This window comes from Biomphalaria glabrata, chromosome 6 (assembly GCF_947242115.1).
Source record: "Biomphalaria glabrata chromosome 6, xgBioGlab47.1, whole genome shotgun sequence".
Taxonomy (NCBI): domain Eukaryota; kingdom Metazoa; phylum Mollusca; class Gastropoda; family Planorbidae; genus Biomphalaria; species Biomphalaria glabrata.
This window is the reverse complement of record NC_074716.1, coordinates 22,842,775-22,869,723: the sequence shown is the minus strand read 5'-3', so window position 1 is coordinate 22,869,723 and position 26,949 is coordinate 22,842,775. Positions and strand designations below refer to the sequence as shown.

The 26,949-nt window shown below is 36.3% G+C and overlaps 1 protein-coding gene and 1 long non-coding RNA gene across 3 annotated transcripts in view; one reads left to right on the top strand and one right to left on the bottom strand.

The window, feature by feature from the left end:
- The window catches only part of LOC129926585 (uncharacterized), a 72,444-nt gene extending 72,257 nt beyond the window's left edge, over window positions 1-187 (bottom strand). For both annotated transcript variants that reach the window (XM_056031480.1, XM_056031482.1), the window contains exon 1: window positions 40-187. The gene's annotated coding sequence lies outside the window, so the exon portion shown is untranslated. The remainder of the gene's footprint in view (window positions 1-39) is intronic.
- A 6,286-nt stretch (window positions 188-6,473) lies between these two features.
- On the top strand, window positions 6,474-14,349 carry LOC129926586 (uncharacterized). Its single transcript, XR_008778287.1, has 2 exons — window positions 6,474-7,471; window positions 8,643-14,349. It is a non-coding gene; the product is annotated as an uncharacterized LOC129926586 (long non-coding RNA).
- The last annotated feature ends 12,600 nt before the right edge of the window (window positions 14,350-26,949 follow it).

The following is a 26,949-nucleotide window of genomic DNA, read 5'->3' as shown; positions in this document are numbered from 1 at the left end:
TCGTTAAAAACAATTTAAGATAAACAAAAAAAAACTTACACATTTAACAGTCTTTTGCTCTTTACGTCTGCTATCGTTAAAACTTGGATTCTGGAGGCTGTGGCATAAAAGTCTTCTAGAGTCCAAAAGTATAAACGAAATGGAGTACAGTCATAGAGAGAAATAAGCTTACATGTTGCAGGTTCAACTAGTGACACAAAATTGAGAAAAGCGAGTCACGGATTGGCTTATATAGGGAACCCCACGATGACGCCATTACCCGTATAAGGTCAAACTAGGTCAGAGAATACCCTTATATACAGGGAACCCCCATGATGATGTCTTAACCATATGGTCAAACTAGGTCGGAGAATATCCTTATATATTATACTAGCCTGGCATTACCCGCGGCCTGCGGGTCTAAGTTTGTGTTTACTAATGTAGTGGATTGGATTTAGATACTTAGCTAATGATCCTTTCAAGTTTTTTCTCTTTCGCTACGAAAATAAAATTAGTTTTACGAAAATGGGTCTACACAAAGCCGATACATTCATATCTATTAAAAACGAAAAGAGCGATAGCTTTGTTAAATGAATGGGATTATAAAGTGAACAATTAAACGAAATAATTTTTAGTACGCGATTCATGAATGAATATAGATCTAGGCCTATCTCAACTCGGCTTCGCAGCTTTTGTAAACGAATGTAGTCTCTTAAAAATAATGCTTTAGAAAACCAAATTTGAATGTTTATTTGATCAAAATATGAAATGAATGGACTATAATTAGTATGTTCGTGTGTTAAAGTATAAAACTATCTGTGCGAAGAGAAGTTTTATCATCTTAGAGTTGAATTAGAGTTTTAGATCTAGGGATGGGAGTATTGTCTAATGAAAGAATGTTCGTCAGGAAATCTGTAGTTACATATATAAGGAACTAATTAATGTAAAAAAATGCTTTTGAAACACAAATTTGAAGGTTAATTTTATTATATAATGAAATCAACGGACCTTCTTTTGTATTTTCATGTGTCAAAGTAAAAAACTATGTGCGCAAAGTGTATTTCTTAAAATTAGATCTAGGTCTAAATCCTTTCGATCTTTTCTCATGCCAACACTGTAGACATGGTCTAGATCCATAAAATACTATAGCTGTAATAGAGTCGGACAACATTATTTTTTTTTAGGGTCTTACATTTGTTTTAGGGCTACAATACATACACTAAGGTCTAAGTTGGTACCCAAGAAACATTCCTGCCTAGTTTTATCAAGATTGGTCAAGCGGTTTTGATGTCTATAAGTAACATACATACATAACCTCACATTCTACTTTATAATATAGACTAGACATATGTTACCCGCGACCCGCGGGTCTTTATTTGCGCATTACTGTCGATATAGTCACTGAGAGTGTTTTGTAAACAATTAAACGAAATAATAATGTAATAAGTAAAGCGAATGTGTCAATGTAAAAATAGTGTGAATGAAGCTATTAAATCAAAATATCTAATAGGCTTAATTAAATCCTTTTTTTTTCAAATTAAAACATTTGCTTGTAGGCCTACATATATTTGATTAAAATTTGAGATGAATAGACTAAATTTTGTATGTTCATGTGTATAAAGTATAAAGTAGATCTTGAGGTAGACGTAGATCTAAATCTAAATCTACACTAATCTAGAGTTCTGTGCTGCGCATGCGTGAACTTTTTTTCATGAATGAATATAGGCCTATCTCAACACGGCTACTCAGCTTTAGCGAACAGCGAACGAATGTATTAAAAATGCTTTAGAAAAACAAATTTGAATGTTAATTTGATTAAAATATCAAATGAATGGACAATAATTAGTATGTTTATGTGTTAAAGCATAAAACTTTCTTTGCGAAAAGAAGTTTTATCATCTTAGAGTTCAGTAAGAAGAGTTTTAGACCTAGGCCTAGGAATAGACTCAGACCTCAGAAGAGAGATGTGTTAATGTGTAACCATTTGGTAATGTCTAATGAAAGAATGTTCGCCAGGAAATCTGTAGATATCAGGAACTAATTTATGTAAAAAATGCTTTTGAATAATCTAGTGGATTGGATTTATATGTATGTTAAACTTAGCTAATGATCCTTTCACGTTATTTCTCTTTCGCTACGAAAATAAAATTAGGTTTGCGAAAATGGGTTTAGCCGAAGTCGATACATTCTTATCTATTAAAAACGAAAAGAGCGATAGCTTTGTTAAATGAATGGGATTATAAAGTGAACAATTAAACGAAATTATATTTAGTACGCGATTCATGAATGAATATAGATCTAGGCCTATCTCAACTCGGTTTCGCAGCTTTCGTAAGCGAATGTAGCTTTAGAAAACCAAATTTGAATGTTTATTTGATCAAAATATGAAATGAATGGACTTAAATTAATATGTTTATGTGTTAAAGTATAAAACTATCTGTGCGAAGAGAAGTTTTATCATCTTAGAGTTGAATTAGAGTTTTAGATCTAGGGATGGGATTATAAAGTAAACAATTAAACGAATTAATATTTAGTACGCGATTCATTACGGAATTGTCTAATGAAAGAATGTTCGTCAGGAAATCTGTAATCACAGATATAAGGAACTAATTAATGTAAAAAAATGCTTTTGAAACAAAAAATTGAAGGTTAATTTTATTATATAATGAAATCAATGGATCTTCTTTTGTCTTTTCATGTGTCAAAGTAAAAAATAATCTGCGCAAAGTGTATTTCTTAAAATTAGATCTAGGTCTAAATCCTTTCTATCTTTTCTCATGTCAACATTGTAGACATGGCCTAGATTCATAAAATACTATAGCTGTAATAGAGTCGGACAACTTTATTTTTTTTTTGAGGGTCTTAAGTTTGTTTTAGGGCTACAATACATACACTACGGTCTAAGTTAGTACCCAAGGAACATTCCTGCCTAGTTTTATCAAGATTGGTCAAGCGGTTTTGATGTCTATAAGTAACATACATACATACATACATACACCACACATTCTACTTTATAATATAGATTTGTCTTAAAATGTGAAAACATGTTGTAAATAAGTTAAAAGGAAATGCGAAATAAAATTTTAATTACATTTACAAAAAAAAACATGATTTTTTATATTTTTTGCTCGCAATTGTCCAAACAGAAGCTAACAAACGGTTGCATAAAACCAAAAGGTCATTTTTTTTTTCACATATCACGTTGCCGTGCTAAGAACTAGCACACTCTTAGCCTGGGGTGATTCCTTAGTATGCTTGGTGAATAATCTCTCTCTCTCTCTCTCTCTCTCTTTGTGATGACGTCATATCTTTGTAGCGAGCCATTACATCTTTTTGAACGAAATTACTTTCCAAAGACTAGATCTATATTTTTTCTAGATCTAGATATAGACCCTATATAGAATAATCTAGATAGTAGAAGTATTAGATCTAATAATTAATAAACTTATGTCAGATAGAGCTAAATCTAGACCAGTGACAATCTAGTCTCAAGATAGAATCTAGATTTCTAATCTGATTTCGATCTGAAATATAGATCTAGATATAGAGTCTACTTAATGACAATGTCATTGATCCAGAAGATTAATGATGAGTGCAGTGTTTACTATTCATTTGAATGTTTCACGAATCACATGTGCCCACGTGATGACGTGACTACGATACGGTATACCCACTGCCGTGAATGGCGTGAACGGGATACGCAGAACCTGTTTCTTTTGCGACTTCACGGCTTTTGTAAGTTTGTCTGCTGTGCTTTATGAGATGCGGAAAAAAATGTAGATTTTAAAATTCTAGAGCAATATATCTTTTCCACATAATTTATTAACATAAATCAATTAATCTCATCTATTATGTGTAGCTCTAGATCTATAATATTATCAACGCATTCATACAGGTTTTCAATTGAATGAGATTTTAATATAGATAGATATAGATTGATATAGATAGATAGATAGATAGATAGATAGATAGATAGATAGATAGATAGATAGATAGATAGATAGATAGATAGATAGATAGATAGATTTAATTATACAGAACTCTAGTACTATAGAGATGTAGAGCCCTAATGGAGATCTCTAGTTAGCGAATAGCGTTACACAAGAAACGATTCAAACCTGGGTTTTTCTCAATTCTGTGTCATGGTACAATAGCACCTACCTAAATAAATTGTAAATAGAGATCTAATACCTATATTTATTGTAGCATTTTGGGTCTGTGGTTTTATAGTATATACAACTTTTATTTATAGAGAAACGACTTTTGTAATTTCTTTTACTAAAAATTTGGGCTATTCGCGTCTGACTAGAGGCGTAGTGAGCGAAATGTGCTCCCGGGGCAAGAAAACTTATTGGCGCCCCCCCCCCAATTTATATATATATATATATATATATAGTATATAATAATAATATAATACAAATAATCTCAGAATGTTTTATCTAACAAAATTGTATATATATATATATATATCAAGCAGATGCCACTTTGTGTTTGTCATGTCTCTATGTAAATAAACGTCTGTGTCCTCGTTGAGTTGCCTCGCTTAAGTTATTACAATTGGTCTCAGAAGTGGGATTATAGGCAACTCAACGAGAGGAGGTAGGCTTTGATTACAATGACATATTTGAAGCTATTACATCAGCTCTCAATTAAAGAGCTACGACAAGAGCTTCGAGACCGAGGTTTAAAACCTGTCGGTAGCAGGGAAACGCTCACGGCTCGTCTGCGGCAAGCTCTGGTCGATGAAGAGGAAGATTCGGAGACCTATCAATTTGAAATTGAGCCTGGGATTGTTGATGTAATGGGCAAGATCCAAGACTGTGGGGATGCATTTAAGGAACAATTGAACATGATTAGGAATATGATGAGGAGCATGATGTGGAACAAAGTAGATGAAAGTGTGTTGCCAGTAGAAGGCCAAATAGACCTAAGTGATAACATTGTGTCGCAAGCAAAAGGAGGAATAAACTCGTTAGGGAGGGAGCAGTTGCCTGGTCAGGACTGTGGCTGCACAAACAGTGGTGATGGAGGCGCTGGGGATTGGAGCGCCGTCTGTGACTGTGTTGTGGGAAAGTCTGTCGGGGGTGACTTTCATGGCGAGAAACGTGACAACGATTGCTGCGACGATCGCAATGGGATATACAGAATTGAAAGAAAAGAAACAAATGAAGAAAATAGAGAAGTCTGTTATGAGCCTGAAACTTTTGTTCCTGGTATACCTGCAACGGGCTGGACAGATCAAGACAACGTTGGGTCTGCGTCCAAGTTTGCTGCTGTGGACCTTAAAGACCTCTGTTTATCTGTCAGTACCTTTCATAAGAACTCAAGCCATGAAAGCCTCAAGACCGTTTCTGATTCCTTGCCTTTGATGTCGTCGAGGGAAATTGCGAATACGGGCCCCAACAATGGCCGAGACAGAAACAACGAATTTGACTTTGGCAGCGGCATAAGAGAGAACTCGATGCTTGGCAACTGCATCCAGGCGATTGACATGAACTGTGTATGCGGCGTCCTGCGGGGACAGTGCCCATGCCAAGAAACCCAGCTACAAGATCTGAACTTGACAGAAATTTGTACTTCTGCCCACTTCAGTGAGAATGACTTGAACGGTGGTGAATTAATCCCAGCGAAACCTGATGTAGTGATGGATGAACATTACAAGGATGCTTCATGGGCATACCTTACAGATGAAGCTGAGAAAGACTATGTGCTTGAAACCATGGCTAGCTGTGGGCCTACAACTGTGTCACAACACATCCATGGAAAAGGTCCGCTGACTCAGCGTCTTAGAACAACAACCCTGGAATCTACGGTGATCGCCACAACATCCATCTGTGTTACGTGGCTGGCAACCCTGACCTCCACTAACTCTCCATGTGTCAGCTGGCTGGCATCAGCGACAATCGTCATGAGGTCGAAGCAGCGATCACGATATCGCCTCAAGCGTAGACTGGCCAACTGGAAGAAGAGGAAGCGACGACCACGGGAAACTGTGCAGATGGCTTTGTGGGCAACAGACACCCTAACGTCTGTGGCTCCCACCGATCGACCTCCACCTGAACTGTCAAAGCTCCACTGCAGTGTTTCTTTTCGGGACGAAAAGTGCTAAGACGGGGGCAATGTTATGACTTTGCCATGCGCACCACCATCCAGGCTAGTGCAGAGATGCGCACTTCTAGTAACCAAACTAGAACAGGATGTTGACATGCAGGGACTAACGATTTCCGCCCAAGGAGAGAGCCAATATGGAGATGCTGTACTCAAGGCAGATGCCCCTTTGTGTTTGTGATGTCTCTATGTAAATAAATGTCTATGTTCTCGTTGAGTTGTCTCGCTTAAGTTATTACAATATATATATATAGTATATAATAATAATATAATACAAATAACCTCAGAATGTTTTATCTAACAAAAATATCTACAATAATTTTTATTTTTTGGGGGGCGCCTCTCTGCGTGTGGCGAATTCCTAAGGGTTATTGGAAAGTCGTAAACCTAGTACCTAGTACTTACATTAATTCATGAGAAGTTTATCTTAAACCACTTTTAAATATCCGGCTGCATGAGATGTGCACTGAAACTAAGATCCTAGGTGTTCATCCTTGAGACGAATTACATAGCATGGGTTTCAAAAGATTCATCACTGAAAACGTTTGTCCTCACCAACAGGTAGGCCTGCTGTTAATTAGTGTGATCATTGTTAGTGCTTGTTTTCGGAGATTGAGAAAAGTTCCTGCAAGGAACACAGATTACAAATCAATTGTCTGCATGACTTACAATTTGTCTAGCAGGAATGTCTAGCTTTGTCAATCAGTCAGTTCCACTTGCAGCTCTGTCTGGACGCTTGAACATTGGCCGCAGATGGATTTCTTTTCAGGAATCAATTCAACTTTTTGAAAAGCTCTTAACCTAGAGAGAACCAAAACCCTGCTTTGATCTTTGAGAGAACCAAAACCCTGCTTTGATCTTTGAGAGAACCAAAACCCTGCTTTGATCTTTGAGAGAACAAAAACCCTGCTTTGATCTTTGAGAGAACCATAACCCTGCTTTGATCTTTGAGAGAACCAAAACCCTGCTTTGATCTTTGAGAGAACCAAAACCCTGCTTTGATCTTTGAGAGAACCAAAACCATGCTTTGATCTTTGAGAGAACCAAAACCATGCTTTGATCTTTGAGAGAACCAAAACCCTGCTTTGATCTTTGAGAGAACCAAAACCCTGCTTTGATCTTTGAGAGAACCAAAACCCTGCTTTGATCTTTGAGAGAACCAAAACCCTGCTTTGATCTTTGAGAGAACCAAAACCCTGCTTTGATCTTTGAGAGAACCAAAACCCTGCTTTGATCTTTGAGAGAACCAAAACCCTGCTTTGATCTTTGAGAGAACCAAAACCCTGCTTTGATCTTTGAGAGAATCAAAACCCTGCTTTGATCTTTGAGAGAACCAAAATATTAACAATTTTCGACTTCAAGATGGAATTGTGAATTCACATGAGTTGTCCTAATTATAGAATTAATCACATTTTTAAAAATTACTTCATAATGGTTTCTAGTGGTACTATGACATTTGATCCCGAGGACAGACGCAGACGGCGAAAAGAAAATCTAAATCGACGACCTGCGGACAATGGTTATGTTTGCTCTGGTTGTGGCAAAATATGTAGGTCACAGCCACGGAAAATGCTGCAATCCTCACTAGTCTTCGAACTCGAAGACAAGCCTTATTAACATTTGATCACGCCCTTCATAATCGAACCTGATTTCTTCTTGGCTATTATTTTATTTATAAACTGTTTTGTCAGATTTTTAGCTGCCCCCCAAAGGGGAAAAGACGCTATTAGTTTTGTGTGGCCTGTCTGTCCGTCCGTACCGTTTAGATCTCGTAAACTACAAAAGATATTGAAAATCCAACATCATCATATTTTAGACCATTCAAGTTTTGATGGAACGGCTTCTTTTTTCTTTTCTGAAAGCGTAAAATCTAATTTTGTAAATCACTTATGCAAGCAGTTTTTTCATAAAAATACACCACTTTTACAACTATTCACTATTAATAGTAACAAATACTTGAGGCTTTTAATTAGGGGATATCACCACCTACCATATTTTTGACACATTTATGCAAACAGTTGTAGATTTTTTGTCCAAAAAAAAATAATTTCCATTTGTATTGTTAAGTTAGGTAAGTTAACTATATTTACACACACAAACAAATGTTTATTGTTTTTTTTTTAAAGAGAAACAATCTATTTAGTATGCATATACGTTGGATATACTTTAAAACAACAATTAATAAGTAGTTTATCGCCTGAATTGCAATGGTTGAAGGAAGTGCAACATACACGTAACCTTGTTTTATTTTTCGAAATTAATTTGTCTTATTTGTGTAATACAATCACAGAATAACTGACAATAAACGCGAATACTCAAGAACATCACATTCAATGGACTTGTAAAGAATAATGTAATTTGACACGCGATAACATTTCATACCATACATGTAATGATTTGATTAATTCTAAACTGGTATTTCATTTACAGCGAATCGCAATCACAGAGAATGCCTACGTTTTTTTTTTTGTTTTTTTTTTGTTGTTGTTTTTTTTTAAACTTTCATTGCATTCACATCTGGAGTCTAATTGCTAATTTTTTAAAATGTATTTCAGGTGATCCCATGGACGTACGTGTGTAGCCTGTCTGCCCTAACAAGTCAACATGCTGCCTTACATTGTACATTCAATGTTGATGTCGTATAATATAGGGTCTACCTTGTTGATGTCGTATTATATAGGGTCTACATTGTTAATGTCGTATAATATAGGGTCTACCTAGATGATGTCGTATAATATAGGGTCTACCTAGATGATGTCGTATAATATAGGGTCTACCTTGTTGATGTCGTATAATATAGGGTCTACCTTGTTGATGTCGTATAATATAGGGTCTACCTTGTTGATGTCGTATAATATAGGGTCTACCTTGTTGATGTCGTATAATATAGGGTCTACATTGTTGATGTCGTATAATATAGGGTCTACATTGTTGATGTCGTATAATATAGGATCTACATTGTTGATGTCGTATAATATAGGGTCTACCTTGTTGATGTCGTATAATATAGGGTCTACCTTGTTGATGTCGTATAATATAGGGTCTACCTTGTTGATGTCGTATAATATAGGGTCTACCTAGATGATGTCGTATAATATAGGGTCTACCTTGTTGATGTCGTATAATATAGGGTCTACCTTGTTGATGTCGTATAATATAGGGTCTACCTAGATGATGTCGTATAATATAGGGTCTACCTTGTTGATGTCGTATAATATAGGGTCTACCTAGATGATGTCGTATAATATAGGGTCTACCTTGTTGATGTCGTATAATATAGAATCTACATTGTTGATGTCGTATAATATAGGGTCTACCTTGTTGATGTCGTATAATATAGGGTCTACATTGTTGATGTCGTATAATATAGGGTCTACCTAGATGATGTCGTATAATATAGGGTCTACCTAGATGATGTCGTATAATATAGGGTCTACCTTGTTGATGTCGTATAATATAGGGTCTACCTAGATGATGTCGTATAATATAGGGTCTACCTTGTTGATGTCGTATAATATAGGGTCTACCTAGATGATGTCGTATAATATAGGGTCTACCTTGTTGATGTCGTATAATATAGGGTCTACCTAGATGATGTCGTATAATATAGGGTCTACCTAGATGATGTCGTATAATATAGGGTCTACCTTGTTGATGTCGTATAATATAGGGTCTACCTAGATGATGTCGTATAATATAGGGTCTACCTAGATGATGTCGTATAATATAGGGTCTACCTTGTTGATGTCGTATAATATAGGGTCTACCTAGATGATGTCGTATAATATAGGGTCTACCTTGTTGATGTCGTATAATATAGGGTCTACCTTGTTGATGTCGTATAATATAGGGTCTACCTAGATGATGTCGTATAATATAGGGTCTACCTTGTTGATGTCGTATAATATAGGGTCTACCTTGTTGATGTCGTATAATATAGGGTCTACCTAGATGATGTCGTATAATATAGGATCTACATTGTTGATGTCGTATAATATAGGGTCTACCTTGTTGATGTCGTATAATATAGGGTCTACCTAGATGATGTCGTATAATATAGGGTCTACCTTGTTGATGTCGTATAATATAGGGTCTACCTTGTTGATGTCGTATAATATAGGGTCTACCTTGATGATGTCGTATAATATAGGGTCTACCTTGTTGATGTCGTATAATATAGGGTCTACATTGTTGATGTCGTATAATATAGGGTCTACCTAGATGATGTCGTATAATATAGGGTCTACCTTGTTGATGTCGTATAATATAGGGTCTACCTTGTTGATGTCGTATAATATAGGGTCTACCTAGATGATGTCGTATAATATAGGGTCTACCTTGTTGATGTCGTATAATATAGGGTCTACCTTGTTGATGTCGTATAATATAGGGTCTACCTTGTTGATGTCGTATAATATAGGGTCTACCTAGATGATGTCGTATAATATAGGGTCTACCTAGATGATGTCGTATAATATAGGGTCTACCTAGATGATGTCGTATAATATAGGGTCTACCTTGTTGATGTCGTATAATATAGGGTCTACCTTGTTGATGTCGTATAATATAGGGTCTACCTAGATGATGTCGTATAATATAGGGTCTACCTTGTTGATGTCGTATAATATAGGGTCTACCTTGTTGATGTCGTATAATATAGGGTCTACCTTGTTGATGTCGTATAATATAGGGTCTACCTAGATGATGTCGTATAATATAGGGTCTACCTAGATGATGTCGTATAATATAGGGTCTACCTAGATGATGTCGTATAATATAGGGTCTACCTTGTTGATGTCGTATAATATAGGGTCTACCTAGATGATGTCGTATAATATAGGGTCTACCTTGTTGATGTCGTATAATATAGGGTCTACCTAGATGATGTCGTATAATATAGGGTCTACCTAGATGATGTCGTATAATATAGGGTCTACCTTGTTGATGTCGTATAATATAGGGTCTACCTTGTTGATGTCGTATAATATAGGGTCTACCTAGATGATGTCGTATAATATAGGGTCTACCTTGTTGATGTCGTATAATATAGGGTCTACCTTGTTGATGTCGTATAATATAGGGTCTACCTTGATGATGTCGTATAATATAGGGTCTACCTTGTTGATGTCGTATAATATAGGGTCTACCTAGATGATGTCGTATAATATAGGGTCTACCTTGTTGATGTCGTATAATATAGGGTCTACCTAGATGATGTCGTATAATATAGGGTCTACCTTGTTGATGTCGTATAATATAGGGTCTACCTTGTTGATGTCGTATAATATAGGGTCTACCTAGATGATGTCGTATAATATAGGGTCTACCTAGATGATGTCGTATAATATAGGGTCTACCTTGTTGATGTCGTATAATATAGGGTCTACCTTGTTGATGTCGTATAATATAGGGTCTACCTTGTTGATGTCGTATAATATAGGGTCTACCTAGATGATGTCGTATAATATAGGGTCTACCTTGTTGATGTCGTATAATATAGGATCTACATTGTTGATGTCGTATAATATAGGGTCTACCTTGTTGATGTCGTATAATATAGGGTCTACCTTGATGATGTCGTATAATATAGGGTCTACCTTGTTGATGTCGTATAATATAGGGTCTACCTTGTTGATGTCGTATAATATAGGGTCTACCTAGATGATGTCGTATAATATAGGGTCTACCTTGTTGATGTCGTATAATATAGGGTCTACCTAGATGATGTCGTATAATATAGGGTCTACCTTGTTGATGTCGTATAATATAGGGTCTACCTTGTTGATGTCGTATAATATAGGGTCTACCTAGATGATGTCGTATAATATAGGGTCTACCTTGTTGATGTCGTATAATATAGGGTCTACCTTGATGATGTCGTATAATATAGGGTCTACCTTGTTGATGTCGTATAATATAGGGTCTACCTAGATGATGTCGTATAATATAGGGTCTACCTTGTTGATGTCGTATAATATAGGGTCTACCTAGATGATGTCGTATAATATAGGGTCTACCTAGATGATGTCGTATAATATAGGGTCTACCTTGTTGATGTCGTATAATATAGGGTCTACCTTGTTGATGTCGTATAATATAGGGTCTACCTAGATGATGTCGTATAATATAGGGTCTACCTTGTTGATGTCGTATAATATAGGGTCTACCTTGTTGATGTCGTATAATATAGGGTCTACCTAGATGATGTCGTATAATATAGGATCTACATTGTTGATGTCGTATAATATAGGGTCTACCTTGTTGATGTCGTATAATATAGGGTCTACCTAGATGATGTCGTATAATATAGGGTCTACCTTGTTGATGTCGTATAATATAGGGTCTACCTTGTTGATGTCGTATAATATAGGGTCTACCTTGATGATGTCGTATAATATAGGGTCTACCTTGTTGATGTCGTATAATATAGGGTCTACCTAGATGATGTCGTATAATATAGGGTCTACCTTGTTGATGTCGTATAATATAGGGTCTACCTAGATGATGTCGTATAATATAGGGTCTACCTAGATGATGTCGTATAATATAGGGTCTACCTTGTTGATGTCGTATAATATAGGGTCTACCTTGTTGATGTCGTATAATATAGGGTCTACCTAGATGATGTCGTATAATATAGGGTCTACCTTGTTGATGTCGTATAATATAGGGTCTACCTTGTTGATGTCGTATAATATAGGGTCTACCTTGTTGATGTCGTATAATATAGGGTCTACCTAGATGATGTCGTATAATATAGGGTCTACCTAGATGATGTCGTATAATATAGGGTCTACCTAGATGATGTCGTATAATATAGGGTCTACCTTGTTGATGTCGTATAATATAGGGTCTACCTTGTTGATGTCGTATAATATAGGGTCTACCTAGATGATGTCGTATAATATAGGGTCTACCTTGTTGATGTCGTATAATATAGGGTCTACCTAGATGATGTCGTATAATATAGGGTCTACCTAGATGATGTCGTATAATATAGGGTCTACCTTGTTGATGTCGTATAATATAGGGTCTACCTTGTTGATGTCGTATAATATAGGGTCTACCTAGATGATGTCGTATAATATAGGGTCTACCTTGTTGATGTCGTATAATATAGGGTCTACCTTGTTGATGTCGTATAATATAGGGTCTACCTTGATGATGTCGTATAATATAGGGTCTACCTTGTTGATGTCGTATAATATAGGGTCTACCTAGATGATGTCGTATAATATAGGGTCTACCTTGTTGATGTCGTATAATATAGGGTCTACCTTGTTGATGTCGTATAATATAGGGTCTACCTAGATGATGTCGTATAATATAGGGTCTACCTTGTTGATGTCGTATAATATAGGGTCTACCTTGTTGATGTCGTATAATATAGGGTCTACCTTGTTGATGTCGTATAATATAGGGTCTACCTAGATGATGTCGTATAATATAGGGTCTACCTTGTTGATGTCGTATAATATAGGATCTACATTGTTGATGTCGTATAATATAGGGTCTACCTTGTTGATGTCGTATAATATAGGGTCTACCTTGATGATGTCGTATAATATAGGGTCTACCTTGTTGATGTCGTATAATATAGGGTCTACCTTGTTGATGTCGTATAATATAGGGTCTACCTTGTTGATGTCGTATAATATAGGGTCTACCTTGTTGATGTCGTATAATATAGGGTCTACCTAGATGATGTCGTATAATATAGGGTCTACCTTGTTGATGTCGTATAATATAGGGTCTACCTTGTTGATGTCGTATAATATAGGGTCTACCTAGATGATGTCGTATAATATAGGGTCTACCTTGTTGATGTCGTATAATATAGGGTCTACCTAGATGATGTCGTATAATATAGGGTCTACCTAGATGATGTCGTATAATATAGGGTCTACCTTGTTGATGTCGTATAATATAGGGTCTACCTTGTTGATGTCGTATAATATAGGGTCTACCTTGTTGATGTCGTATAATATAGGGTCTACATTGTTGATGTCGTATAATATAGGGTCTACCTTGTTGATGTCGTATAATATAGGGTCTACCTAGATGATGTCGTATAATATAGGGTCTACATTGTTGTAGGAACGTTGGAATTTATTACATATGATATTAACCATAGACCTATAGGTATATTAATTTTTAATTAATTTTAATTAATATTAATATATGTCTGTGATATTTACATTACTTTACTTTTTTTTTAATCATTTATTACATTACATTAAAAACTATTCTTTTAAAAAAATGCTACTTTCGTCATTAGTTGTTTGTTTGTTTGTTTTATAAGATTTTTAACTTTTTTATATACTGTTATTTTTAAACTTTTCACACAACGAACTTCACTGTTCGGAGTATAGGTTATAACAATAAAACAATTTTAAAATGTGTTTCTATTCCATCAATATCTTAAACTAAACCTTACCCTCTAATGTGTGCATACTGCAGAAGACAATAAAGAAAACCAACAAAATGGACATTTAGAGTTTTAGCGAGAACTAAGAAATTGTCATTAAATGTACACGTATTTTAATATTTTTCTTCAAAGAATTTTATGCAAAGTTTAGTTACACATTAAAAAAAACAAAAAGCAACTAAAGATCATTGTTGCCATCATGTCCCTTGATTTCCACTGGAACTAAGCCACTCCTCTTTTGTTGGTCAACAGGTGTCCTTATCAGAATATAATGAGGCCAATACATTGTTTAATGTTATCCAGCCAGCGTTTCCTTGGACAAACCTTTCTTATTGCTACTTCCATTGTAACCTGAAGGATAACTTAACGTAAGTCAGTGAGTAATGTCTTACTGCTTTCAATAGGACCTAACCCGTCCAGCTTTCAAAATATTAAGGAGCCCCTCCATTTTGTCAGCCAGAATATTGACTTGTAAAAATACAAAACTCATTCGTTGGTTTTTTAATGGTAACTAATATTCAGCAGTATTATGGCGTGTGTGTGTTTCTATGGTGATGGTGAGAAGAGTTTCACTTTTTACTCTCAAAGGCTAGAATTCTTCTATCAGTCTTAGCGTCAAGTGCGCAGCTTTCAAATCATACGAGTACAGACACCACTGAAGAAAAATTGATTACTAATTATTTTTACTTGAAAGCTGATGTTGCTCTTTCAGATTTCCTACAGTTTACTCATGACGGTGCATGCCAAGCTTAGACTTTTTTTTCTATTTAAGTGATCCTCCATTTCTTGATATGTTTGAGCCTAGGTATTTTGATGATTCAAATTCTTCTATTGTTTGCCCATTCAACTGTATGCAATATATTTTATCTAGAAACTAGAACTTTACTTTTTCCCAGCACTGATATCCATGCCAACTGCTTTGGCTACAGCATCCAGTTTTGAAGTAAGATCTTGTACCTGGTCTGCATTTTCTCCAATGAGGTCTAGATCATCTGCAAACCTGAGATTGGAAATAGGTCGCCCGTTCAGAGTCGAGATAGGGGTAAATCCTTCTAGAGTTTCAGTTATATACTCTAGAAATATGCTCAAAAGAGCTGGGGCTAGATTGCATCCTTGCAGCACTTATGGAAGTCCTAAACTTTATCCAATTTGTTTTTTTTTAGGAGTACTGCACTATTATCATTGTGGTAAAGACTTTGATTACATGTTGAACCCTTATCACTTGCCATCATGCCAAACCAGGTCACAAGCTTTTCTGATGTCTATGAAGTTGTGTACCAGGTTCTCTGGGTTTGAAGGCATTTTTCATTTATCAGTCTGATGTTAAATATTTGTTCAACAGTGCTTCTAACTGCTCTGACGCCGCCTGCCTACGGAAAGGACAACTTAGACCTTCCTCTTCAGTCAGATGATAATTATTCTTAGTATTATCTTGCTCAGATGAATGATGACTTATCGCTCTATAGTTTTGGCATTGGAATAATTAAATATTGGGTCCTTTTTTAGCCATGTTTTTTCTTCCCATATTTTCTGGAATATTGTGTTATCAATTCAAGGCGACTTGCCACCTTACAGTGATCTTATTGCTTCTTCTACTTCTGACTCTTTATATGAGCCTCGCCAAGGCAGAAGAGTTCCATTGTTTTCAGTAACTGTGGTTCTAGCTTGTCTTGTGTTGATTAATGCCTAGTGCTTTAAGTAACTCATCTGCCTTTTTACTATTGTCATCTTTCAAGCTTAGCTACTGTCAATTATAGTGCACTGGTCACACTAATCCAATTTTCTTTTGCCGACTTCATTTTCTTGCGTAGGCCTATTTCTTGTGTTGGTAGAACTAAATTCTACTGGCAGCAAGTGATTAGCTTTTTTTTTTGTTTCGCATTTTAATACACACACAGACCTTGTGATCAATAGGACAGATGATGTTAAGGGGGACATCTGTTTCTTTGGCCAATGGTTAACGAGCAGGGTATCATGTGGCAGCACAACGACCAACCGCCTTTACTTTCCCCAACTAAAGTCAGGTATCTATTAGAGTTGGGTGGAGATTCGAAATCCCATTCTTCACCGAGATTCAAATCCATGACCTCCGTTTCGGAAGCCAAGCTTAACCACTCAACCATGGCCCCCCCCTTTATATATATGAGTATATTAAATTGTCATAATATGTATAAACCGAGTACAGAGGGACTGGAAAGAAGCTAATGTCACTCCCCTATTTAAAAAAAAAGGGAGATAAGTGTGATCCAATAAACTACAGACCAGAATGATTTACCAGCATTAATGTAAAATAATAAAACACACAATATGTTACAACATGTAACCTCGACCCGTTGAGTCAAAACTATTGGAAAGAGAGCAGAAAGATTAGCATAAAGCAGTGAATTAACTGGGGAAGATCTATAATAACTAAGCAGCAAGATCTACTTAAAGGGACGAGTCAACTGAAGGTCTAATGTTACAAAAGAATAAAATCAATATAAAGGAGTCAGTCATCTAAAGATTTATAATGATTTAGAATCCAAAAATCTACTTAAAGGGATGAGTCACCTGAAGAAGATCTATAACGGTTTAGCAGCAAGATCTACTTAAAGGGATGAGTCACCTGAAGAAGATCTATAATGATTTAGCAGCAAGATCTACTTAAAGGGATGAGTCACCTGAAGAAGATCTATAATGATTTAGCAGCAAGATCTACTTAAAGGGATGAGTCACCTGAAGAAGATCTTTAACAACTTAGCAGCAAGATCTACATAGAGCGGTAAGTCAACTGGAGATCCTTGTGGAGGCTGTAGATACATCAGCACTAGCGTAGGACAAGGTAGACCCTATATAATACGACATCCTCTTTTTTGAAGTAACGACTGTATTATATAAGAATAAGAAGTTAATGTCACGATGTTGTCAACTTGATACAGGTGGGTACGCGAGACGCGGTAGTAGCTTTTGTAAATTATAGTACCGTTAATCAGTAAGGGTGAATATTGTTTGAGCGTGCCCTTTTGTTATTTGACATAGTAAATATACTTATGAACTGGTAGACCAACTATGTAGTTAAAGCCTTGTTTGTTGTTGTTGTAGGGTTTTTTTATTTTTGGGTTGTTGTTTTTTTTTGTTAGTTACAATTTGGAGTTAGAGACTAAAGAAAGAAATGTATTATAAAAATGTACGTGTCTAAATAAACGTTGAAACTGTTTAATGAGAGACTTGTATCTGCTGTAATTTTACAAATATTGAAACATCACAAAAAGAACTAGCATCATACTCCTGAGGCTAATGATAAAGTAAAAGACTATACTATACTTTATTATGAGTACTCTCTCTCTCTCTCTCTTTCTATTTCTCTCAATCTCTCTCTCTCTCTCTCGTTCTGCGTTACAGAAAAAAGTGGGGGGGGGGGGGGAATTCTTTTCGATTTGACCTTCAGTAGCAGACGACAATTAGGATTGGTTACATCTGTTGCGAGTAAGCCATTGACGTCAGTACAGGCGTGACCTCCGTCGAAGGTGCCGGTACAGGACCCAGGTACACTTCCATTTTAAAAGAAGGCTGACTTGACTGGACGTACCTTCTGTACACTGCATAGATCTTTCTCTAAGCTGTTCAAAATCAAAAGTTAAACCAGTGTATATTTTTGCAATGTATAAATCTAATGTTAAACCTATTTACACTGTTTTACCTACGACACGATTCTGTGACTAGTACATACAATTCCTAACAATCTATAATGACCTAGCAGAAAGTGCTACATAAAGCGGTGAGTCAACAGGAGAAGATATGAAATGACTTTAAAATCTGAAAATTGAGGCCGCAGAAGCTGTTCTATCACGGAAGGTTGATCCAGTATTTCAAGTAGAGTTAACAAGCAGAATATTTAAAAAATACTTAAATCAAAGCCTATATTAAGTGAATCAATTAGTTTGGATCAGTCATGTTATTAAATTTGAAAAAATATCTACACTAACAATAAATCTGTGCCATTAGAAATATTTTTTATTAATTGTTTTTGTGTAGCGATATTTCATGCTTTTAGCTTTCTCAATACGCTATGATTCTATCACTTATCTGGATCAGTTGGAAAGAGGTGGGGGCAGTGGCGTAACATCCATGGCGCGAAGGGGTTCAATGAACCCGGGCCCACGACCATTTGGGGCCCACAGCCTGTTGCGTAGCAGCACTGGCGCAAAGAGGTTGATTACAATTGGGCCGTGACTCTTGACCAATTGGGGCCCACGTGAGAACTTAGGGATAACACTAAAAGAAAAAATAATTGCACTTTTGTAAAACGTGATGTGATATAAAATCTGAAAAACTCCCTCAAAATATCCTCAACGTTGCACAAAACTTTATATTAGTTTTAAAACATTAACCCGTGTTTTAAGCTAGAGTTAATGCACCAGCGGCTTGGTGGCGAGCCCTACTTGTACGTTTGAGGATAGGGCCTACTCTTGTTGCCAGTTTGTCCCATTCTTTTTTTCCATGTATGTTCATAAACCATTGATAGTATTGGTTTTAATGGCGGGTGGGGGAGAGTTTGGTTTAGAAAATATGTATATGTTGTTCAGGAAAATAAGGAGAGGGGCAGGGTAACAATAACAATTAGGTCTATAGGGGTAGCCCTGATGGTCACGAATAAATATTTCGTTACATCTTCAAATTATTCAATTTTCTCATAGCCTAATCAGTGTCTTTTACTTTTTGTATTTAAAATCTTAATATTAGTATTGGTGCATATGTATATGCGATACAGCTCCTATATTTACGACCATCTATCTATACATATAATTCTCCTCTTCCCTCAACAGTTTGGACGAGGAAAAGAAGTAAAGGAAAGATCACTCTCTTATTTCTGCGGATAGTCACCCCATGGAAAAACAAGATGGGGGTTGGGGAGAATTCACCGGTCAGTACGGATGGCTGCCTGGTCGTGCGGTTTGCGCGCTGGACTGTTTTTTGGATTTATCAAACCCTGCCCGCTCCCATCCCCCTTCGTCGTTCAACTCTAGATGAACATCCGAAACATGTCAAACATTTTACAAACAGACATTTTAGAAACACTAAATAGCAGCGCCGGACTTAACCATTGTGACCAAGAAGTCATGGAAAGAAAACAAGTAATATACTATGTATATTCCCCCATCACTAAATAGCAGGGCCGGACTTAATCATTGTGGGGCCCTATGCGAAACGGATTTCGCGGGACCAAGTTTGGGTAGGGAAGCGGATAATAAGTGAAATTTAAGAGTTTGTATTAGAAAATAAATTCGTCTATGCATTTTATTCATTCTTTACTACGTACAGAATTACTTTACGAGCCTTGCGTGTAGCAAAGTCATACAGTATATCATAATAATTCTGTTTCCTACATAGATCACGCTCAATAGCAAGAATTATCAAATGTTTTAATCTATCTTTGAGAATTTTTTGACCTCAAGTAATTCTTCATTAGTTTGAGGCACGAGAAGCTTCTTTCACCAAATTACACAATTACAGCTAATGTATAATGCCGTTTTTATTTATCGCGCGTAGGATTGGCGTTTTCCAAATTGAACTTTATTTAAAATTGCTTTGATTATTGAAATTTGGAAAACAAAGCCCCACAGGTTCAAAGCGAGATAATAGACCTGTTGGGCGATGCAGTTCGGGCAAAAGTACCGATGCTATTGGAGGTTCAATCCGCGCCATTATTCTCTTTCATTACTGGTGTCGCTCAAGACATAGTGTTACAAATGAACAGTGACAAGTAGAGGTCAACGTGTGACCCCAGCGAGATGACACAGCAGCCAGTGTTCTCTGGAATCTACGCGTATAAACAAAGACAGGATGTGACGTGTCCTTACGTGTTATTCCAGAAGGTACTAGCAATGTCCAGTGACAGATAGAGGTCACAACTTGTGACCCCGGCAAGATGACATTGCAGTCGATGTTCTCTGGAATCTACTTGTAAAAACAAAGACAGGATGTGACATTTCCTCATGTGTTGTTCCAGATGATACTAGCAGTGTTTGTGCAACTTTGGAGGAGCGATTAGGGACTCTATATAAACCAGAGAGTTGATGTGAAAGTCAGTCGTATGGAGTCGTGAGTGAGTCGTGACAGTCGATACAGACAATGTAAGACGTGTGCGGCTCTAGTGGAAGTGAAATGTGTACGACTCGATGCAAGTTAACTAGGGTAGAGTTAACTGGAGTGGACTACTGTCGTTAAAGTCTATACAGCGAACTACAGTGGACTTGAGCCGTTACAGTCGATACAGTCGATGTAAGACGTGTGCGGCTCTGATTCGGTAGACTTGAGTACGACTTGGTTCAGCTTTGGGAGACCTGGAGCGACACTGGGAAGTGTGTCGTTGGTCTGTTCTGTGGAATACGGCTCGATGCAAGTTGAGAAGAGATGAATTGCAACGAAGTGAAGAGATTAATTGCAACGAAGTATAGCTAACTGTAAACTGACAGATATTGTACAGTCTTCTACGCTACATGTTACAGTGACGAATTGTTAGAGTTAATAGTCATTAAAGTTATATGAAACTGAAAGTTGAGTCGTCAAGTTCTTTGCAGTGTTTTTATTTGTGTGCCTACTAGTACATCTAGCCAGAAGATTCAGAAATACGTAACAATATAAAAGATGATCAAATTAGCGGGAATTTAGGGCCTATTTTAGTGATCTCCGATGTGGGAATACCTAAGAAATAGCAATTAGAGAGTCATTTCTAGGTTTTCATATTTGTGAGAACCAGAGGTCTGCAGAATTGGCTAAACAATCGCTCCAAGTAATGAATAATCCCCTTTTATCCTTAAATAAACTGCGGGGCTAAAGCTATACTGGTGCTTCCATTAAGAGTGGATTGTACAATGGCCTTCGGGTATTACTTCATTAAAAGAGGCCGCTCGCTCATTATGCTCTCTGTGTTAACAACTTAGACTTGGTCTGAAATGATTCCGTTCGCTGTGTTCAAAACGTTGCAGATTTCTAAGTATTTATTTTTTTTTTTTAAGTGAGCAACCTGAATTTGAACTCACGGGCTAAAGCCTTTGACAACGACCTATTAAGGGGACCAATTCAGCTTATACCACCACTTCAGTCAAGTACAATTTCTTTCCCTTGTTTGAGATATCAAACAACAAAAATAAATACCAACAGTTAATTAACTATTTTTTTATTGATTCTTTTGTTGTCAGGTAAAAGAAATACGTGTGCAAAATTTCAGCTAGATCCAAGATTGGGTGTGTTAGAAATAACGTGTAGACCTACTTAAACGTAGACCTATAGGCCTATATTTTTCGCACAGATGATAAGACTTCGTGTGCTTTAAAAAAATAGAGGAGATTGGGAATTTTTTTTATGTATTTGCATTTTTGTTGCTCCATATTTGATTAGCCTATTCATCAAGTTGCTCTATATTTGAGTAGCCTATTCATCATGTTGCTCCATATTTGATTAGCCTATTCATCAAGTTGCTCTATATTTGAGTAGCCTATTCATCATGTTGCTCCATATTTGAGTAGTCTATATTCAAGTTGCTCAATATTTGAGTAGCCTATTAATCAAGTTGCTCCATATCTGAGTGGCCTATAATCAAGTTGCTCAATATTTGAGTAGCCTATTAATCAAGTTGCTCCATATCTGAGTGGCCTATAATCAAGTTGCTCAATATTTGAGTAGCCTATTCATCATGTTGCTCCATATTTGAGTAGTCTATATTCAAGTTGCTCAATATTTGAGTAGCCTATTAATTAAGTTGCTCCATATCTGAGTGGCCTATAATCAAGTTGCTCAATATTTGAGTAGCCTATTAATCAAGTTGCTCCATATCTGAGTGGCCTATAATCAAGTTGCTCAATATTTGAGTAGCCTATTAATCAAGTTGCTCCATATCTGAGTGGCCTATAATCAAGTTGCTCAATATTTGAGTAGCCTATTCATCATGTTGCTCCATATTTGAGTAGCCTATAATCAAGTTGCTCAATATTTGAGTAGCCTATTAATCAAGTTGCTCCATATCTGAGTGGCCTATAATCAAGTTGCTCAATATTTGAGTGGCCTATTAATCAAGTTGCTCCATATCTGAGTGGCCTATAATCAAGTTGTTTTATTAATCAAGCAAAAACGATACTACTACCAATGTTGAAAAGAAATTAAATTAAGTGACGTTGTTTCATATTTTAAGTAGGAACTTTTTTTCAATTTTTTTTTTTTGAAAATAGGTTTGAAACAAGATCGATTCAAAGGGTTCTCTGGAAGAAGACATCTTCCCCGACGCAATTCTATAGTCAACTACCTTATTTCAGAACGATTATAATGACATTTAATTATTGTTTAGAAAAAACAACAACAAGCAATCATTCAAAGATCTAAAAAAAATACTTTCACAAAAACATCTAGAGTGTATGTATTTAATACGATATTTGACTTTTTTTTTAAATTATAGACAGCTACATGTTATCAGTAAGTTTTTTTCAAGTTTCGTCATTTCTTGCATGTTATTTCTCACGTTGTCTGTGACCATTTGTTCATTAAAGCATTCTGAGTGTTGCAACTGTTTAAAATAAATTAGGTTCTACAAAGATCTACTACATAAAACAGATTGGCATCACTTTCCATTGAGCGAGAAACAGCAATAAAGTTTTAAAACAGAGGCAATTCTTTCTGACTTTGATACTCAGAAGACCAGAAAACAAAAGCACTCCGTTTCCGAACTGTGTCCAGGTTCGAATCCAGGTGAAGGCTGGGATTTTTAATTTCGGAGTCCATTCAGCTTTAATGGGGTACCCAGGGCCGGTCTTAGGTCACTGCAACCAATGCGGCCAAAGTGGGCCCGCACTTTCATAGGCCCCGCGCGAATTCTAGGTGTAAATTATTAAAATTAACCATTTTAACTTAATATTAAAGGTTTTTGGAATTCTCCTGAAATTGTTAAATATACGACAAAGTCATGAAAATCTCCTAAAATTATTTAAAATCTTCTAAAAACTGATGAAAATCTCTTTAAAAACAGACAAAATTGTCATTTCTGGGTGTTATTCATTATGAAAGACGCCAATCCAACTAGCAATAAATAAAAAAAAACGGCATTGTCAGCTTTAATTTTTTTTTAAATGTAATAATAAGGCGAATTTTAATCAAAACAAGAAGTTCAAATGTCACTGGCATACAAATATAGATCTAAATCTATATCGACCTCTTAAAAAAAACAAAAAAACAAAAGCGATATATTGCTAGTCGATAGTAAATCTAAAGGCAGATCTGAATGTTTATCGGCTTTTCGTTGGAAAACTACTATCTGCTGTAGTTGGCTCGTAAAGCTAATTTGCCAGTGATTTTGTACTTAGTAAAGTATAAATAAAATGCAAAGACGAATTTATTTTCTAATACAAAATCTTAATTTTCACTTACTATCCTTATCACAACCCAAAATAGACCCCGCGCAATCCGTTTCGCATAGGGCCCCGCAATCTGTAGTACCGGCCCTGGGGGTACCTAACATTAGTTGGGGAATTAAAAAGATCAAACAAGTGTGTTCCCTGTAGATCAATTGGTTATTAATTCTTTTCACAAAGATATACATAAACTGACAAATTTTCGAATTCTTTGTCCACACAAGTCACTGTTTTCATGAAGAATTTGCAAGCTGATAAAAGTCACCAGCTTCATAAAGGATATATTGTGTTTAAAAAGAAATTCATGGTACACTTAGTTGAACGCCAGGTATGTAGGCCTACTCAAATGTATTGATTGTAATCTGACATCATGGCAGTAGTATCATAACAGTTTATTTTAAATTGAGGATATTGTGACGATACGAAACTTGCATGCAAAAGTTCATTTGAGTTTTTCCCAGCAAACCGTGAGAAACTTAATTTTTAACTTAAACAATTATTTTCTTGTCCACCCATAACTAATTTATTGTAGGATTTATCCCCCCTCGCACGTAAAACATTAACTAGCCTCTCCAGGGCTAACTTTTAATTATTGACCGCTGGACAGGTGACCAGCACACAACAAGTCGCTCCGCGGCCTAATAACTTTTCACACCTATCCCCCCCCCCGGAGGATACGCATCGCTCTAAGAATAGCATTGCACTCGGGCTGGACAGATACATATTCGCTTAAGACTTTACTCTCACGGTAGGCAACGAATATTGACCATAAATCTGACCTGACGCCTGACATCTCCGGTACATCGATACATGTGAGAAAATCAGCTAGCTTTCTTCCCCACCCGTTAAACGAAAAGTCCCATCTATATATAGAGAGAGACCAAAGCATTCCAAATTAGGCCCGCTAGGATTCATACAGTCTCCTCTGTTAGGAAGTTTAGTAGTGAGATTTCATTAGGGACAAACGGGTAAGTGTAAACATTCTACTATACTCATTTTATCCTATAGGAATGTGTGAGTACACATTAGTACACAACCACGTTCCCCGTCATTACATTATGACTTTATTATGTATGTATCTTGTACTATTTTATGTCAATGATATATCTTCACATAGTATTATTAATGCCGCTATGGTTGTCTACATTTGAAACTATAGTCATTATATTTAATTTGTTATGTTTCATCCATTCCTGTATTTTAGTGATTGATGTAAACAATACCCTTTAGTGAATCTAAGTACTGTCTAAGAACTTAGATCGCAGTGCTCTAAACGTACAGAGCCCATGTGAAATTAGTTATTTCACATTTCTGTTGTATATCCCTCATACATATTATGTCTCCCACCCTTGTGAACTTATAGTTCCTTGGATGAATGTAATTTTGATTAACTATATCAAACCCTTATTACTGTAGCCATATCCCTAATATTTTATTTTCATCTTATCCTTTAGTATATAATATGCTCATTCCCCATTTTACTGTAACTGATTACTTATCGTCGTAATCAAATTTAATGGATGAATCTTGACTAGTATCATCCTACATTGTACAATAGCACATTTAATGAGGTTATCTTACTTATATCCTTTGTTATTGAGTTGTATACGTACTTTAAAGTTTTATACATAATTGTCTTAAATGCCTTATTGGGATTGATACCAATGCCTACATCTGAATGATTGCAAGGCATATGGGAATCCCTACTCAATGCCTTTAGGAGGTTCCTAATTGTATGTCTTATCCCCAGCCTGGTTGCTACCCCTGATTGCTACCCCTGATTGCTACCCCTGGTTACTACACACGACTGCTACAACTACCAGATCTCCATAGAAAGCTGTAACCGAGGCAGACCACACCAGATACACCCCCCCCATTACATACCTGTTAGCAAGAAGGCATTGCCTACTGTCCTTGGCCCTAACATATTGCCCAGTGTCCACAGTGTCCTATACTGCCCAGTATCATCTGCCCAGTAACCGGCCCAAACTGTCCACTGCCCAATAGTTATTGCCTAATGCCGACAGATTAGAGCAACCTTCGCAGCAGAAGATAAACTGGTGTTGTTAGCTCGGCTCTCTACGAGCTAGAGATCACAGCTGAGAGATCGTCCCACTACAACTTAGTCTGCAGCACCAACCATCTCTATTGCTAAACAGGCATCGGCCTCACCCTAGAGCCAGCTTGCCTACAGCATAGAGAATATCCCGAGCCGACGTCCTAAGACAGAGCCGGATGACTCATCCTTCTGAGTGCCAGTCCTACGACCGCCAGAAGACGACCCATGAGCTAGCAGCTAAGAAAAATAAGTAGCAGACATAGGAACATTCCTCTCCTCCAATCACTCAATAATTAGCAATCCATGATGAACAGTTATTTTAGATATTAGCACCTTTACTTCTTTTATTTTCTTAATTATAATTTTATTTAATCATTTATCTCTTGTAAACTTTCATTTATTAAATTATTTTATTTATAAACGTATAATATTGGTCTGTTCTTACTGTTAGTTGCGGTGTGCCTGTACAAAATCTTATATGTGAGCGGGATAAAATTAATAAAATTTCCCCTAGACATAAATAAACAAGCCAAATAATAACTAATTAACATCTCGTCACAGATATATCTTTAGCGTGTATTTAAATAAATCCCCAAAAAGATTCTTTGATTAAAGCATTACTGTAGGTAAAAACAATATCTACATACCCGTGGTACCTAAAGACTTTTTCAATATTTGTTCTCAAGAAAGCTTTTTTAAAAAGTTGAATCAAATATAAGTTCCTAACATGTATTCGTTTCATGTTATGTATCCCAGGAGAGGAATTTTTGAAATAGTGTTGAAAGATACGACTAGTTCTTGGCGTTTCAATGACATTTAAAAAGTGATTTGATAATAGTGGATCAAACTGAATCACAAGTTTAAGTAAAGAAAATAGATTTTCAACATTTGTAGGCCTACCATCTTGAAGTAATACATTTTTAACGTCTATGTAGACTCAATAGGCAGATTTTGTATAGGCCAAATCATTGGGCCTATTGGCCTACTTTTTTGCA